This window comes from Daphnia magna, linkage group LG2, assembly GCF_020631705.1.
Source record: "Daphnia magna isolate NIES linkage group LG2, ASM2063170v1.1, whole genome shotgun sequence".
NCBI classification, from domain to species: Eukaryota; Metazoa; Arthropoda; class Branchiopoda; order Diplostraca; family Daphniidae; genus Daphnia; species Daphnia magna.
This window is the reverse complement of record NC_059183.1, coordinates 3367895-3384646: the sequence shown is the minus strand read 5'-3', so window position 1 is coordinate 3384646 and position 16752 is coordinate 3367895.

Here is a 16752-nt window from a genome sequence, read left to right as displayed (position 1 = left end):
TTTCCCAGCTACCTTTTTGGAAATAGAGGCGCGTCTATCAGATGCCACTTTAATTATTTCTTGGCGAACGTTTTGACAATTAATCGCAGAATTAGGTTCAAGAGCTTTAATTATAGGGTCAATAATCATTTGAAAACCACTATCTTCTATTAATGAAATAGGGCGCCCATTGACAGCCACGATATTTACGCACGCTGCCATCAGTTTTTCTTTACTCATCTCAATTGTAATTTTGTTTAATTTTAATTGAGGAGAGTCTTCATGGTCTTCATTATTTTTACGCTTTCTGGCGTTTTCTTTTAATTTCACTATCTCAGAAAAAAATATCAGCATGAAAGGCCCTAATATGACTTTCTAAATTAGTAGCATGTTTTCCTTTCAAAACGCGCTTGCATTCCCCTATTTTGCACCTACTTGTATTTCCAGTTGCATCGTAATCGAAGTAATTGTGACAAGGGTTTTCGTTATTCTTCCCCATGCTTACACGACACGAAATAAGAAACACAAATAACGGTGAAAACTTGGAACACACACACACACGAACAAGGTGACGCAATATAGACCTATGCTTAAAAAACAGCTGATAGTATTGTATGAAACAGAAAAAAGGGGTAAAAAACGCCCCTCTTTCGGTGGTCTATTTGCATATTTTTCAATTTTCTGTTTGGGTTTTTCTTTGTGGCAAAAACAGGGGAGAAATACCGGTATTTTTCTGTTGTTTTTTCATCGTTTCGATACGCTGAACCGGACAAGTAATGTGAAATTATAATTCAAAATGGTTTACCATTTACTTATACTTATATAAGTTGTTTTATGTCTGTACGTGTGTGTCTTTTGCTCGACAGTTACGCAAGGGTCATTCCTCCAATACAAAGATTGCCAGTCAAATTCTTTCTAAAAAGGCTAGCGTGAGAATAACATTCTTGATTCTAAAAACAAAGAAAAACAGTTAAATAAAAAGAAAAGCTTGAAGTTTTACCATTTTATTCCTATATACAAAAGTTAAAAATTAAAAAATGACAAACAAGATTTGAACAATGATCCTATTTCTGGATAGAAGTCGGGGCAGAAATTAGGGTAAACGGGGTACAAAGCGGTGTAACTGGTTCTTAGATTTTGATTTTTGAACTGGTTCTTAAAACCGAGTCTTGGAACCACGTCCAGGAACTGGTTCTAAGTCGTTTTTTCCATTCCGTCTAATTAACAAAAATACGATAGAAACGTAATATTCTACCGATCCACCGACCAAATCAAAATTCAAAAGGTAAAATTTAACGAATTGCTTTTATTGCCCTGTTTTGACCCTAAATTGTTTGCCCCGAATGACCTGAACGACCTACTTTTATTACTCCAACGATACAGTAAGCCTTCTTCCGCCGACCTTATATTTTTGAACACGCCTGACCTCGTTTGACTTTAAATTTGACTCTCTGTGTTCCTGTATATAAGACGGACAAACTTCACCAGCAGTTAGTCGAGTCACCAGTCGACCAGCGAGGCAGTCAGTGAGTCAGTCTTCTCCCGATTCCTCCCCCCGTCTGTTACCTTTTCCCTTTTGTTTTTACCGCTGTGTTTTTGTAATGCAATTGGTACCAAATTTAAATAAACATCATCATTAGTTCATTACCCAATTGTTTCAATATACATGATCTAATCCAGCCTCCCTGCAGTAATCAGCTTGTATTACACATTGTACAGGGCCTTATGGAAAATCAGAACTTGTCGGATTTGCCACTTGACACACCCCAGGAAGAATTGCACCGAACATCAAAATGACCTGACAGATGGTTGGAAAATAAAAACAAAATTTGAATGAACAAAATAAACAGATCTTATCAAGAGCTATCCATTCCTGTTATTTCTCTAAATATAGAATTTATAGTTTACCGATTATAATTAATTTAATTTCACGACCCCTCAAACCACACCGATAAAATTAATCCCAATCGGTTTACTACTCGAGTAGGAGGAGAGGGTGGGGTTAGTTGGTACCATTTATTTATTTCCTTCTCTCGTTTCTTTAATTTTTCATATTTCGATATCCGAATAGATGTAAAAAAAAGTTCAGACAACCAGCTTTCTCGTTTTATTTTTTAATTTGATATATGTTAAAGAATTCAATAGAAAGAAACGTTCAAAAAGCTAAGAAGAAATTTTATACATACGTAACGGGGTAAGTTGGCAGTGGTAGTGGGGTAAGTAGGCCCCATATATTTCAAATCGGAATTTCAGTCAAACGTTGATGTTGTAAACAAACTAGAATAACATTACAATAAAGGAAAATTCTGTAGTTATTTCAGTGTGGGAAACTCAAAATGAGTTCTGATAGCTTATATGAAGATAAATAGCTTTAAATGCAAAAAATAAAAAAATAATACTGTAATAGATTCACTGGGTTAAGGGATGTATTCAGTCATAGACAGCTTACACGACCCACATACACAGCATTACACAGTGACAGCACTAACAGCACTAACAACTAGTCTGAATCACTACATTGGACTGCTTCTCTGGTCGGCCATAGACGGGCTTTTGAGTCCTTTGACATTTGGCCAGAGTGGAAAAGTCCATTGACATCGTACATTTGCATCTCTTAGCAAGCGGTGCTAAGCAACAAAGTTCATTGGTGCTACATCCCCTCTCCTACCTACTGACAGGGTTTCCCGAAACTGGATAACAAACCCCACTAGGCATAACATAGAGAGTTCCCATGTTTTCTACTTAAACATTTGATAATACTCATTCGGGTTAAACGACGACATTCATGCGACGACATTCGGGCCGGGCTGACTTTGATCCTCTTTTCCTGGCTCTTGCACCTCTTCAAAACGAGCCAACAGTAGGGTTTCCACGGGACTACTAAGTCTCCGATACTCGATCCACAGGTACACCAACGGTGGCACGAGGAACAGGCATCTGATCAACCATTTAAAAGGATAACGCTTGGCTTTCCCCTCTTTTTCCCATTCACGTCGTAGGAGTTCAACCTCTTTCAGATGTTACCTCGTCCCCTTTAGGTCTATACGCGTAGGCTTTCAATTGGCGGCCAGTGCTTCCTCCATGATAGGGTTTTTTGTCACCGGTTGCAATTTCTCCAATTCGGTGCTAATAAGCCGCTCAGCATCCCTGCAGCTTCTCGTCGATGACACACGTTACGTTCACTGGCAGCATCTGTCGGAAGCTCGCTTGTAGAACCCATTCGTCCGAGGTTGTCGATCACAATCTTTGGATTTTAATGACCCCGCTGCTGGCAGCACTTACTGTAGGCCAATTCCGCTTATCCTTTATCTAGGGCACTGAAGTACTATGGCTACGTTGTCTTTACCAGCGTAACTCAACTTCCTTCCTCCAATGTAGAACAGGTCAATGCCGGTCCACTTCTTACGGTCTAGGCGACAGTTCCTCTGGATTCCTTCCTGCTCCTGCAGAAAGACCGCCGCCGTGCAGCTCTTTATCCTTCCCTTTTCGGTCAATCGGCTTTAAGAATAGGCACACACTGTGCATCAAGGGAGCATATTTCCGGGCTTCGTCCAAGTTGAACTCGACGAACAGCTACCGATCTGGTGATACCCCCAGGTATGGAGCCAATCCCGCGTACGAATGGGATATCTACTCCTGTTTTCTGGTGGCTACCGGCATAGGAAACACACTGTAAATCTGCAAGGCATAATTAAACTCAAATGCCGACAGATGAATGAATAATTGAACGTTGCTGTTCGCCAGCACTTCCTCCACTCTGACCTCCTGGTACGCTATCCAGCCATTTCCTCCTTGCAATGCTGCTGTCAGTCCCCAGCCTTGGGGCAAGGCTTGTCGAACCGAATCCAGCGCTTGAGCCAGAACATTTGGAGGGCGAAGGAGTAGTGACAGTCTCCCTATAGCTGCATCTGCAAGGCCGGTTAACCAGCCGTGCAAGACGTAAGCCGTCCAATCCAGCACCCTATTTGTCTTCTCCACAGACCTCGTTACCTTCTGTAGGAAGAGTAACACTCTGACCCGGCACCGCCATGAGAGCACGTATTTCGGACTCATGCTCCACCAGGTGCCCCATGGTCGCATTTAACAGGGTTACCTGCTCCTGGAGAAGGTGTACCACCTCCAAACCTTTCTTGTTAAATGACTCGATCCTCGAGTACACTGATTCCAGGTTTTTTGTCGTAGCAGTCCCGAAAAGCCAGTTAAGCAGCTGGCCACCTTCGTTTAAAAAGCCGCGCTTCCGCCTGGTTCCGTCACCTTTCAGAGCTCATTTCAACTCCTGAAATTCCTGCCTCCGGCATTCCGCTTTTGCCTTGATTTCTTCCAAGTCACGTGCTGGACCTTCCAAAAACGGGGTGACTTCCATAAGGAAGTTCCCCGTGATTGCTTTGTCAAACGCACGCGCCATATCGTCTACCCAAGCGGTGAGAAGTTTAATTACTTGTTCAGCTCTGCTTAGTCGGCACTTCATAGATGACTACCCATTCCGAGTAACCCAGGGCCAAAGTATCTTCGGGATGAAACACCACTCCTTCGGTCACGACGTACTTCCCTCTCATTTCATTTGCTTGAATCAATTGGCCTACGACACAGACCAGTGTGAAGAACAGCATATTCTTTATCCAACCGGGTGACGGTTTCTTTCTGAACGGAAGACCCACCGGTGCTTCCACCGCTGCTGAAATCGTTGAATCCTTTCCGTCTTGTAGGCCTTCGTACATTTCGGCAATCGGCGGCAATCGGCAATGGCCGGTGCCCCATTCTCCCCTTTTTTCTCCTGGCTGGCGTCTCCACAGCGGCTGCAGAATTGATGATGTCGGGTGTCACCCCAGTGTCGGCTTCAGACGTCTCAGCCTTGTCGGTTTCGGCACACGCCATACTTTCTTCAGTTTCGGCACGTGCTTCTTCCGAGCCGGTGTCGGCACACTCGACATCCAAGTCGGTGTCGGCACACTCTAGCTTCTCATCTTCTTCGTCACTATAGGACCCCTTCTCCGATTTCAAAACAAACTTCTTTTACGACACATACACCACAAGAGTTTTTTTCCCACTTGGTTTCCAAAAATTCAAAGTTAAACTCAGTGACCTGTGTTAGGGTATATGACAGTTCTCAAAGTCACCAAATTCTTTATTGTCCACACAGTCAGGTATATGATCAAGCGAGATAGACATACATGTATAAAGTGACGTACCTTACGTATGAGAGAACACACACTTGACAGGATGTAGAATCATCAAGCACTGAACGTCCAAAAGCAAAGAGGCGACATTAGGAACACTGACTAGCAGACCTACATTCAGTGGGGCTCAACAGTATCTCACAGATCTAGCTGGAGGCTGTGTGGGAATCCAGGGAGAATACAGGTTTGGATTGCAAGTCATCTTTAACAACCTGCCTGATCACTTTGTAGGGACCCCACGTATTGATGCAGTAACTTTTCAGCGAGTCTCTTCTTCCTCTGCGGGCAAAACATTAACACTAGGTCTCCGGATTCGTACACTGGTGCCGGACTGACTCTGGTATTGTACTGCGCCTTGTGACGTTGCCTGTCCTATGGCCAGCCTGTCCTTTACGGCTTCTCTAAACTCCATCATCGCCTTGATTAGGTCTTCTGCACCAACGAGCTTTGGCTGGCTTGGCCCCGTCTCCGACAGCAGATCCACTGGAATCACTGCTTTCCTTCATTGCACAATCATAAAAGGTAGGTGGTTGGTACCCTCTTGCCGCGTTGTGTTGTAGGAAAATGTCACAAATCCGAGGAATTCATCCCAGTCTTTCTGGCTCTCATCCACTACATCGCTAACATTGTTGCTAGTGTAAAGGAGTACACGACGTTGTAATGTTGTCTCCAATACGGAAAAGTTAAATTTAATATGGCGTCTTTACTCACAATGTCTTGTATGCTTAGCAAGCATAAAACAACACGCACGCAATAAATAAAAAGCCGTGTATTATAAACCGATTTGCAACAGGTACCCATAGAATAATTAAACAAGCTCGTAAATTGAGGAAAGACGACTCATGAGACTCAAATGTTACCAATGGTACTAACTTCAAGGCATAGACGTAAAAATTAAGGAGTCAAACAGCTACTTAGTGATTACTTAAGGGGTACTTATTCTGTGGCTTGCAAGAGTTATGGTAGCGGGCTCGGCGGGAGAGCGGCAGAGGCCTAAGTTGGTTATACGGAACAGGCAGAGTAGATCTGACCGCCTTTTGGGAGTTTGCGGTGGCTTTTCATATGTTAGTTATCATCCCTTGGGGGACATACGGGACAATGTTAAGGTATAGGCGGACAAAATCGGGTGGTATCGGGCGATTTTGGGTGTCACCAAGAGGTATAGGCGGACAAATTCGACGGTATCGGACGATTTTAGACGATTGTTAAGAATAGGCCGGGCAGTTTCGGGCCGTTTCAAGCAATTCCCAACGGACAAAAATATATCTATTTTTAGAGACGGCAGGTTGAGGCCGTTTTGGGCGACTTTTGATAAATCGTAAAAGTTTCTATTTGTAACGGGCGTGCCGAGACTTGTTCTCTCCGCTTGTTATATTTTCTAGAAAGTCTAATAACTAGTTCAGCTAGTGGGGTATCAAGTTAAGGAGAGTTTACGAAATAAGGTCTCAGTCTAATTGTGCAAAAAAAAGGAAGGAAGGGGCTTCGCTTGGCGTTTCGTTACACTAGCGTCTTGTTCTGTCTTTCAGCAAGGCCGTTCGCTTGTTGATGGTAAGGCACCGTTATACGATGTGACAGTCGCAACAGGGCCAACATTTCACGGGTGACTTCAGCCGTAAAACCCTTCCCCTTGTCCGAGGTCAACTCCCGTGGAAATCTATGTCGTACCACTACGTCCTTGACGAAGAATTTTGCGATTTGTCGGGACGTGGCAACCGGCAAGGCCCTGGCTTCTATCCATTTCGTAAGGTAGTCCACCACCACAACGATGTTTGTGTTACCGTTTGTGATCCCAGAAACGGGCCAAGGACGTCGATACGCTCGAAGGGTCCTCCTATCTGCGTTATCTCCATCAGCCCCTTCTTCTTCCCTTGATCCGGCTTCCGGGTCTGGCCACTCTTGCAGCTTTCGACGTAACGGGTAACCGCCCTGTCCATTTTTGGCCAATAAAATCTCTGCCTAGCTCTCTCCAGAGTCTTTGTTTGCCCCAGGTGCCCAACCGTGGGTACATCATGAACCCACGACAATGCCTCTTTCTGACGTTCCGGTGGCACACAAAGCCGATCAAACTCTTGCCCGAACCTGATTGTTCTCAGGTACAGCAATCCCTCCTTCAGCATAAAGTTCCCGCAATGGTGGAGCCATTATTGATCATTACTCGCTTGATCCATCGCCACTGCTTCACCCGGTCTTGACAATCCGTACAAGACCGCGTATCCAAGCCTATGGCAGCGACTGGGATGGCCCCCACCTGCTTTTCCTCACCAATTCTTGTATAAGGTGACGCAACATGCCATCTGCGTCCTCGTGCAAGCTTCTTTTATTGTAGCGGATCGAAATGTCGTACTCTTGCAACGACAAACTCCATCTCTTAAGCCGGCCGCTTAGCTCCTCCTTGGTCACCAACCAAACATAAGGCATGATGGTCGGTTTTTACTACAATTTTTTTACCCCAAATAAATGGCCAAAACTACTTTAGAGCCCATACAATGGCGAGGCACTCTTTTTCCGTTATTGTGTAAGTTCTCTTCAACTTGTTCAGTACTCCGCTGATGAAACAAATTGGCATGGAGTGCCTGTTTCTTTCTTGCATCAGCGCTGCCCCTATGCCGTTATCACAGGCACCAGGATGCACTTCAAAATTCTTGGAATAATCCGGATGAGCAAGCTGCGCTGCTTTCACCAGCGCAGCCTTCAGCTTGGTGAAACCGTTCCGTTTCGGTTCTCCCCAACGAAAAACCCCTTTACCTTCCATTACCGTAAGCGGGTACGCCACCTGGGCAAAGTTCGGAACAAACTTGCGGTAAAATGAGCAAAGGCATACAAAGCTCTTCACCCACTTCCTCTTCGCATTTTCATTGGCATTAAGGTTCGGCCCCGGGAACATTTCTATAGCCTTACAGTGCTCCGGGTCAGGTTCGATTCCGGCTTTGCTTACCACGTGACCCAGCATCCGCACACACTCGTTCCCGAAGGCACATTTTTCCATCTTGAGTTTTAAATTAGCCTTTTGGAGGCACGACAAGACTTTTCCTAGTCTCTCCAAATGCTCCTTGGCATCTTTTTCAAAGATGACCATGTTATCCATGTAGACCAGGCAATCGGTCCACTTCAATCCTGCCAACACTATATTCATTAGCCGTTGTAATGTGCTCGGAGCTAAGCATAGCCCAAACGTCATTACCCGGAACCGGCACAGGCCTTCCGGTGTAACAGCTGTCTTCTGCCTATCAGCTTTCTTGACTGTCACCTGCCAATAGCCGCTCTGGAGGTCTGTAACACTAAACAGAGCCGCACCTTCTAATTTGGACAGTGCATCGTCTATGCGCGGAAGTGGGTAAACATCTTTCGTAGTCACTTCATTCAACCGCCTGTAGTCAATGCAGAATCGCCACTTCCCGTCCTTTTTCTTCACCAGGACGATAGGTGATGACCTCGGGCTTTGAGCAGGCTCTATAAACTCCTGCTTAAGCATCTTGTTGACCTAATCCTTAATCAATTTCCGTTCTCTTCATGCACGTCTCCATGGAAGTTGTTTAATCGGTGTCATCCCTCCCGTTGGGATAGCATGGTCAAGCACAGTGCACTGGCCCAAACAATCACCGCTGTCAGCAAACACATCCTGGAACTCAATTAGGTTACATCAACAGCTCAATTAGGTCGTTCCGATCTTGCGCCGCTAAGAATTACGCCACATATTGATCGAATACCGCTGACTCTCTCGGTTTTCCCGACCAGCCCCTCCCTTCCCCAACTGCATCCCCCCCTCACCAACTTCCAGAGAGAGATTTCTGGTCTGGTCGATGGGCACTAGGTGACCGACGGATGTTACCTCTACGATCACATGATCCGCATGATCGACGTTCATCACGTAAACCACTGCTTCCGTCTTCGAGCAGTCGATCAGCACGTGACCCGCCGACAGTCCACTATTCTGCAGCAGTATCTTCGACAGTCTGAGTAACATAATCGTGTCATTTCCTCCCGACTCAGGGATTGACACTTTCACTGGCACTGCACTTCTTTTCGGCACCGTCACCCGCACCATCGCTGTCACTTTTCTCACTCTATCGTTCCCACTGCTCGCTTCCATGTGGAAAACGCCGAGTTCCACTATTAGCGGATCGCTAAAACAAATGTGTAGCTCTTGAAACAGCTTCACTAGATTTCTCCCTATGATAAATTCTGGTCCAAACGTCCTCAGGACCAAGGCTTCACCCTCCACGAACGCGTTTTTATTCGTGACCATTAAGGAAACCTTTCCCCTCGGGTTCTGTGGTTGTCCATCAGCCGTCACGACCATCGGTCTTTCCCATGGGACTATATTCAACTTCAATTTACTCACCAATGATGGCAAAACAACTTAAATTATTGCTCCCGTTTCAATCAAGGCATCGACCGGTCGTCTTCGGTTGGCTGACGATCGCCATTGGTCATTCCCGTAGTCTGGTCTCCGCCAATCACAGCGCAGGCCGCCTTAGGCTCCTCCCCCTCGGGTTTCTTAGGTTTCATCGCCCGCTCCTTCTTTCCTTTCTAGCAGCTTCTCGCAATGTGTCCTTCTTCATTGCAATTAAAAGAGCGAATCAGATTATTCTTTTTCTGCTTCTTCCTCCTTCCTTTGGCTGGATGCGTAGCTTCCTTTCTGTCTGCAACTTCAGGTTTACCGCAACGAACTGCTTCAGGAACATTGTCTTGAGCCCACGCTCCTCTCTGTCGTGCGACGGTCGGCTATCCGGACCGTCTGGTCCTCCCAGTGCTCCGGGTGGGCATTTCTCGCCTAAAGGCCTACAATCCATTTGTAGGCAGCACCCTCGAGCGACACATCAATAGCCCTTGCAAGATCGTTATTGGACCAACGATTATGGCGACCAATCCCTTCGAATCGGTCTATCCACTCAATTGCGTTTTCCCTTGGCAGGCCTCAGAATTTTTCCAGCTTCTTGTAGTGGAACATTGGGCGTTCCGCCATGTCTTCCTCTTCTTCCAAAACCGGGTCCCACTCGAGTTCAGGATCCTCCAGAGACTGTCGGCTTGGTTATCCTCCGACGCTGAATGCGCTGCGTCCCTGTCTCACCGTTGCTGCTTCCTGCGGAATACTAAACGCTCTAGGCCGTAGGCCTTCGCGTGGGCATCTTCTTTCCAAGCCCCCTCCTCATTCCTCGTCGTCCCTCTCTTCTGACGGCCGTACGCTACCAGTACTCGACGATCGGTTGATGACCCCAGTGATATCAGCTTCCACGGAAGCCGTGCGTCTTCCGTCGGCAGCCACTTCCACCCACGCTGACTTCTGCTGCACCTCTCGGTTTCCAGTCACCGAACCCTGTGTTCCGAGGAAATTTGGGTTGTACGACTTCCTCCGCTCCGACTGCGATACCAGACTCCCTCCGTCTTCGCTTCCGCTGAGACGTCCTGTGCGTCAATTCTTTCCTGGACACTGGCGACTGACACCTGCGGGATAAGCGACACGCGGTCATTGAACTCTGCCTGACGCGTACGCGAAACCTGATCGCGATCGACGACCCTTACTTTCTGCCGCTTCTCGTCCCACCGCTCCGATATGTGCGTCCACCCCTCCTTCGTTCCCTACCTCACGAGCCCCTTAATACTGCTTACGTGCAGCTACCGGCGCGTATGCCCCTTCCGTCACAGCACTCCCTGCTTCCGTATTCCGAGAATCCTGGTAGCTCTGTGCGTCCTCGAATTCCTCGCCCTGTGGCTCGGAATCAGACTGAAATTGTGATGGATCTGGAACCTCCCGAGGTAGGGACACTTGACTGGCCAACCACGTACTTTTCTGTCCCAAAGTGAGGTAGCTAACTTTTCCAGGAGGGCCTCTTGAACGGTTCTTTGACCGAAGTGGAGCTACGTTTGCTACCTGCAATCCTGTGAAGATCGTGTTAGAGGGGCTGCCGCCCTCAAACCCGAGTAATAGGTCTGAATCTCCTTGGCAACCTCCTCTGCTGCTCATATACGGCTTCTTTCTCCAGCGTCTATTATCACACCTCTCTCGTGTGACATTCACACGAGAATCCGCTGCTATCCCACTGTCAAATACACGCTCTCCCAGACCGTTGCTGTTGCCTTGCGTACGGCAATAAATTGCCGAGCTCGTTTTCCAGCGACCCCTCACAGCGAACCCCTACCCGAGTTAAAACGTGTACCTGTTCAGTGAAAAACGCAGGAGCATCTCGTAACAGATTCACTGGGTTAAGGGATTTATTCATAGACAGCTTACACGACACACTCACACAGCAATACACAGTGACAGCACTAACAGCACTAGCAACTAGTCTGAATCACTACATTGGACCGCTCCTCTGGCCGGCCATAGACGGGCTTTTGAGTCCTCTGACATCCGAACAGAGTGGCAAAAGCCATTGACATCGTACATTTGCATCTCTTAGCATCCGACGGTAAGCGATAAAGTACATAAGGCGCTACAATACACCTAATTCAGGCATGAACATAGTAGAAAGTGATACACACCTAACAAGTGCCCAATTTTGGCCTCTTATGCCTATCACTATTTACCATAAGTCATATTGTTACACTTGGGGGTGATGTGTAACACGATTATATTAGGACGTCCACACTTTAGGACGTCAAGTGAGAACATTACATTCAAGAGACACTACATCGCCTATTTATGGTAGGCGAACAGCAAGGTTGAATCATCGAGTGCTTTCGCCCTTGCTGTTTCTACGAACAATCGAGATAACCCGTATGACTTATTACTGAGCAAGGCCGGTTGTACGAGTACATCCGCCCTTGCTTGTTTCTACAAAAGAAGAAGATACCCTTAACCATTTACAACAATGCAAGGCCGAACATTTGAGTACATTTGCCCTTGCTTGTTTCCCCGAAGCGTTAGAGAAGGTGTAAACGTCATGTGTTGCTAACGCAACATTAAGACAAACCAAGGTCGAATGTACTCGTACATTCGCCCTTGCTTGTTTCTAAGAAGGAGATGAGTGTGGCGGTAAGTCTCACGCGTATGTCACGTGATCTCCACGTGACAGATCCCCCCTTGTGAAGGCGGTCGCCCCCGACTGCTTGATAACTAAAATAAAACCCCCATAACGGTTACCCCAAAAGCCCTAAAACCCTAAATCAGAAAACCCAACACACCAAATTAAAGCATAAACAAAAAATCCTGAAAACTAAAATTCCAAAAGAACACCAAAAAGAAACATTCAAAAGGAAATGTCATGTCAAACCTCCGCCACCTGTTCGAGGTGCGGTAGGAAGTGATCGTCTTGAATATCTAATTGTTCATGGGCCCTCATACGGCCTCTCAGCCAAACAGTTTGGTAACTGTGATAAGTTGTTGCCAACACCAGTAATAGTAACATGATCAGAAGTTCAAACGGATATCTTGGCTCCGACAGCTGAAATTCTTCGGTCGTCTTCTTCATTAACTCTTGAATCTGGAATCCTGTCATTTCAGACGACGCACGAGCGCCGTCGTTTCGGTGCAGTAGGTCGCTGATGAAGTTAATTGATGTGGCGTTCGCGTTCGGGAGCTCAATGATGGCGACCGATTAGAACGTTGTTACATTAAATCCCACTGCGGCCAGCGTGGGTGCCACCAGAGGATCTAACGAGGCCTCCAATCGTCCGTCCAAACTGGCGGGGAAGACCCAGTCTTCCGTTCGAGCCGTACATCCAGGAGGGACATCAAAAATCCCAAACGGAGGCAGCAACAGTAATTATGGGGGCCCTTGGCTGCTACCGATCGGACCTGAGAACACCACCGCATGAGCTGTAATGGCTGAGAACACCCAGCGATTCCCTCCAAGATAAGCTACTTCGGATCCTTTCCATTCTTTAAATTGTTGTCTGCATTGCGTTAGCTTACGGTTGGCGTCATTGGTGAAGAACGAAATCGCACAGGATTTCCGTGTTCCACGTTTTCCTAAACCTGCATTAAAATTAAAAATTTATCGTTCCAATTGTTTGCTACCCCAAACGTCGGCAGTCGAAAGTTCAATAAAAGTCTCCAAGTCTGTGGAAACGGCCAGAAAATTGGGTATGTCCCCGATCGCCACTCCATGGGTGCCATTGTCTGCTGCTCGTGGTTAACTGAAAATTTCAAACAGGGTATACTGCTGTGCGTGATCGTATATCGGAATTTTGATAAAGAGACGAAAACGACCCTCCACCGCCGCCACCGTCACCATGGCTTCACGATAGGTCACCCATAATTCTTTACTCGATACTGCCCAACCCAAGGGTAGTTGTCGATTAACTGCTTTCAACACCGAGGCGATTTGAGCAGGTGGAAATATTTGAGGCGCTAATCGGCCGTTTGCCAAGAGGGCCAACCATTCTTCAAGAGCGTCTGCCAAGTCTCGAAGCCACTGCAGGATCGTTTCCATCGACTCGAATGCTGTGTCTGGATTGATGAAAAAATCGAAATACTGGATCATGTAAGCTTGACGCTCTGTCATTCGTCCAAGCAAATTTTTGTAATTCTTTGTTAGTTCCGCCGTTTGTCCTTCCAACTCCTGGATCAACTTGGTATTTGTCCGGATCTCCCAAAGTGATTCGTTCACCACGGTTGACTGCTGGTCCATCAAATGGACTATTTCATTTTCCCGGTGTGTAAGGCCGGTAATCTTCTTATTCAATCCAGCGAGATCAGCCTGAGTGGCTACTCCGAACAGCCACTTTAACGCTGATCCGCCGCCATTGATCAGCGCTCGACGTTGTTTGGAAGGAGAACAAATGGCGTCCCGAAAAGTTGCTAGTCGATGTTCGGATTGATTTAATTCACGTTCAAACCAACGACACTTGACATCAAGTTTTTGTCCGCCGATGCACCTTGTTGATTTCCTGTTTCACGGCATTTAACGGCCATGTCCGAGTACTCCTTCAGCCTCACTTTCAATGTCTGAACCACTGCCTCTGCCGGTCGTATATCGAGGTCTGTTATGACTGTCCAGAACGATTCTCCGAACGCGACACCCAGCTTTTCATTGAAAATCACGGTGTCTCGGACAAGCAACGCCTCTACCTTGACTGACCCGAGGAAGGCCAATACACAGATTGTGTAAGGCAGTAACAAAGCGAGGTAACGATCCGGTCGACCAGCTCGACGAGCCGGCTGTATCCTTGTGGGGAGGCGGGCCGGCCTGCTTGCTGTCTTTGGCTGACGAACTCCCCCAGGGGAAGGTACTGGACGGACGCTGTTGTCGGGTAAAACTGCAGCCCTCTCACCGTGGTTTCCATTATCCGTACCCGTCTTCCGATGAATCCTCACAGGTGGTTGAGGGGCGTTGGGTAGAGGTGTCTCACGTGTCGCCTCTGTGGATTCCGTGTTCAAGTTTGGACCTCGTTCGACCAAGTCGTGGAAAAGTTTCATCTTTATGACGTGCACAATCTCCGATTTTCTTGATCCGGAACTTAACTTCACTTCGTAGTTCACAGGAGTTGTCTGTCTGATCACTTTGAACGGTCCTTGCCAGCGATGAAGCAGTTTTTCTGCTCGTTTTACTTTTCGAAAGGGTTTGTACACCAGGACTTGGTCTCCTACTTTAAATTGAAGCTCTCTGTGGCGACTGTCTTACTCTCGTCGCTGGTTGTCCTGGGCGACTCCCAATCGCGTGTGCACCAATGCTCGAGTCTTCGCCAATTCGGTCACAACCTGGGTTGCATAATCCGGAGCCGTTCTCGACGTAACCAGCCGAGGGTTGGCATCCGCACCTAATTCCAAATCAATAAGGAAACATTGTTTCACGCCCGTAAAGCAAAATAAATGGTGAATATCCCGTAGATTCCTGCCGCGCTGTGTTGTAAGCAAAACACACGTAAGGTAATGCCTCGTCCCAGTCTCTATGGTCCGCGCTGACATACATTGACAGCATAGCCTCCATGGTGTGATTCATCCGCTCAACCAATCCGTTTGCCTGCGGATGGTAGCTTGACGTTGTCTTTTGGGTAGTTCCAAGATTCTTCATAACTTCTTGGGTAAGCGCAGCTATAAAACATTTTCCTTGATCTGAAATGATGGATTTCGGTGCTCCGTGACGCAGCACAATTTGTTCAACAAAAAATGTTGCCACCATATCCGCCTTTCCGTTGGGCATGGCCCGTAGTTCCACCCACTTCGTTAAGTAGTCAACAGCAACGATGATCATCTTATTTCCGGTGTTGGACATGGGAAACGGACCTAAGAGGTCGATTCCCACCTTTTGAAATGGACGTGCCAACTGAATACACTGCAGGAAACCGGCTGGCCGTTTGTTAACTCCTTTTCGACTCTGGCAATTGGGACATGATTGCACATAATTTGTAACATCAATCGCCAAACGCTCCCAAAATAATCGATTAGCAATTTTCGTTAGGGTGCGTCGAACTCCCATATGCCCTGACAACAAGTCATCATGGTATGCCTTTACGACGCGTTCCCGAAAGGAACGTGGGACGCACAGGCAACGATACTGTTTACCGTTTTTAATGGTCTGTAAGCATAGTCGCCCATTGAATAGACAAAAGTTTTTAACGTTGCACGACCTGCTTCCAACTGGTCCATCAGACGACGCCACCGCGGGACTTGACGCTGCTCCGCAACGAATTCTTCCTCCGGTCCAAAATCCACCGATCTGCCACTCCCCACAAGTCCAGTGGCCACACAGCGATCTTCTACTTGGTCTTCGGTTACGGGTAAAGGGCATCGCGAGAGGCAATCTGCGTTGTCATGGAGTTTTCCACTTCTATTCCGGATTTCGATGTCATACTCCTGTATCGACAAGCTCCAACGGGCTAGCCGTCCAGCGAGATCTCATTTGGTTAACAACCAACACAGCGCCTGGTGGTCTGTAACTACCACGATCTTGCATCCCCATACATAACCTTTAAATTTTTTTCAGGCCCAAACCAAGGCCAGGCATTCTTTCTCGGTGATGCAGTATTTATTTCGGAGCTGCTTAACAGGTGTCTGGCATAGGCCAACGGATGTTCTTGCCCTTCCACTCGTTGTGCCAATACCGCACCAATGCCGTAGCCACAGGCATCGGGAAAGATTTCCATTGGTAGGTCATAATTCGGATGAGCCAGGACTGGGGCTGCAAGCAGCGCTTGCTTCAGTGTGTTGAAGCTGGACTCCTGGTCAGGGCCCCAATCAAACACTGCATCCTTTTTGGTTAACAAAATCAACGGCCGTGCAATTATTGAAAAATCTTTGATGTGTGGACGGTAATAAGAGCACAGGCCAAGATAACTCTTTACTTTCTTCACTTTAAGGGCCACGTCTTTCCTTCGTTGCACGGTGGGAACTCTCTTACTGCTGCTAATTTGTCCCGGTCTGGACGAATAACATCCGCATCCACTACTAATTTGTCCCGGTCTGGACGAATACCATCCGCATCCACTACATGACCTAACACTTTCAAACTGGTTTCCGCAAAATGACATTTGGACACCTTCAACTTAAGGCCCGCATTCTTTAAACTCTCCAATACCAACCTTAGTCGTTCGACATGGAGGTCGATTGTTGACGAGTACCCTATGACATCATCCAAGTAGACGAAGCACGCTGTCCATCGAAGTCCGGCCAGTATAATATCCATGGACCACTGGAATGAACTGGGACCGTTCG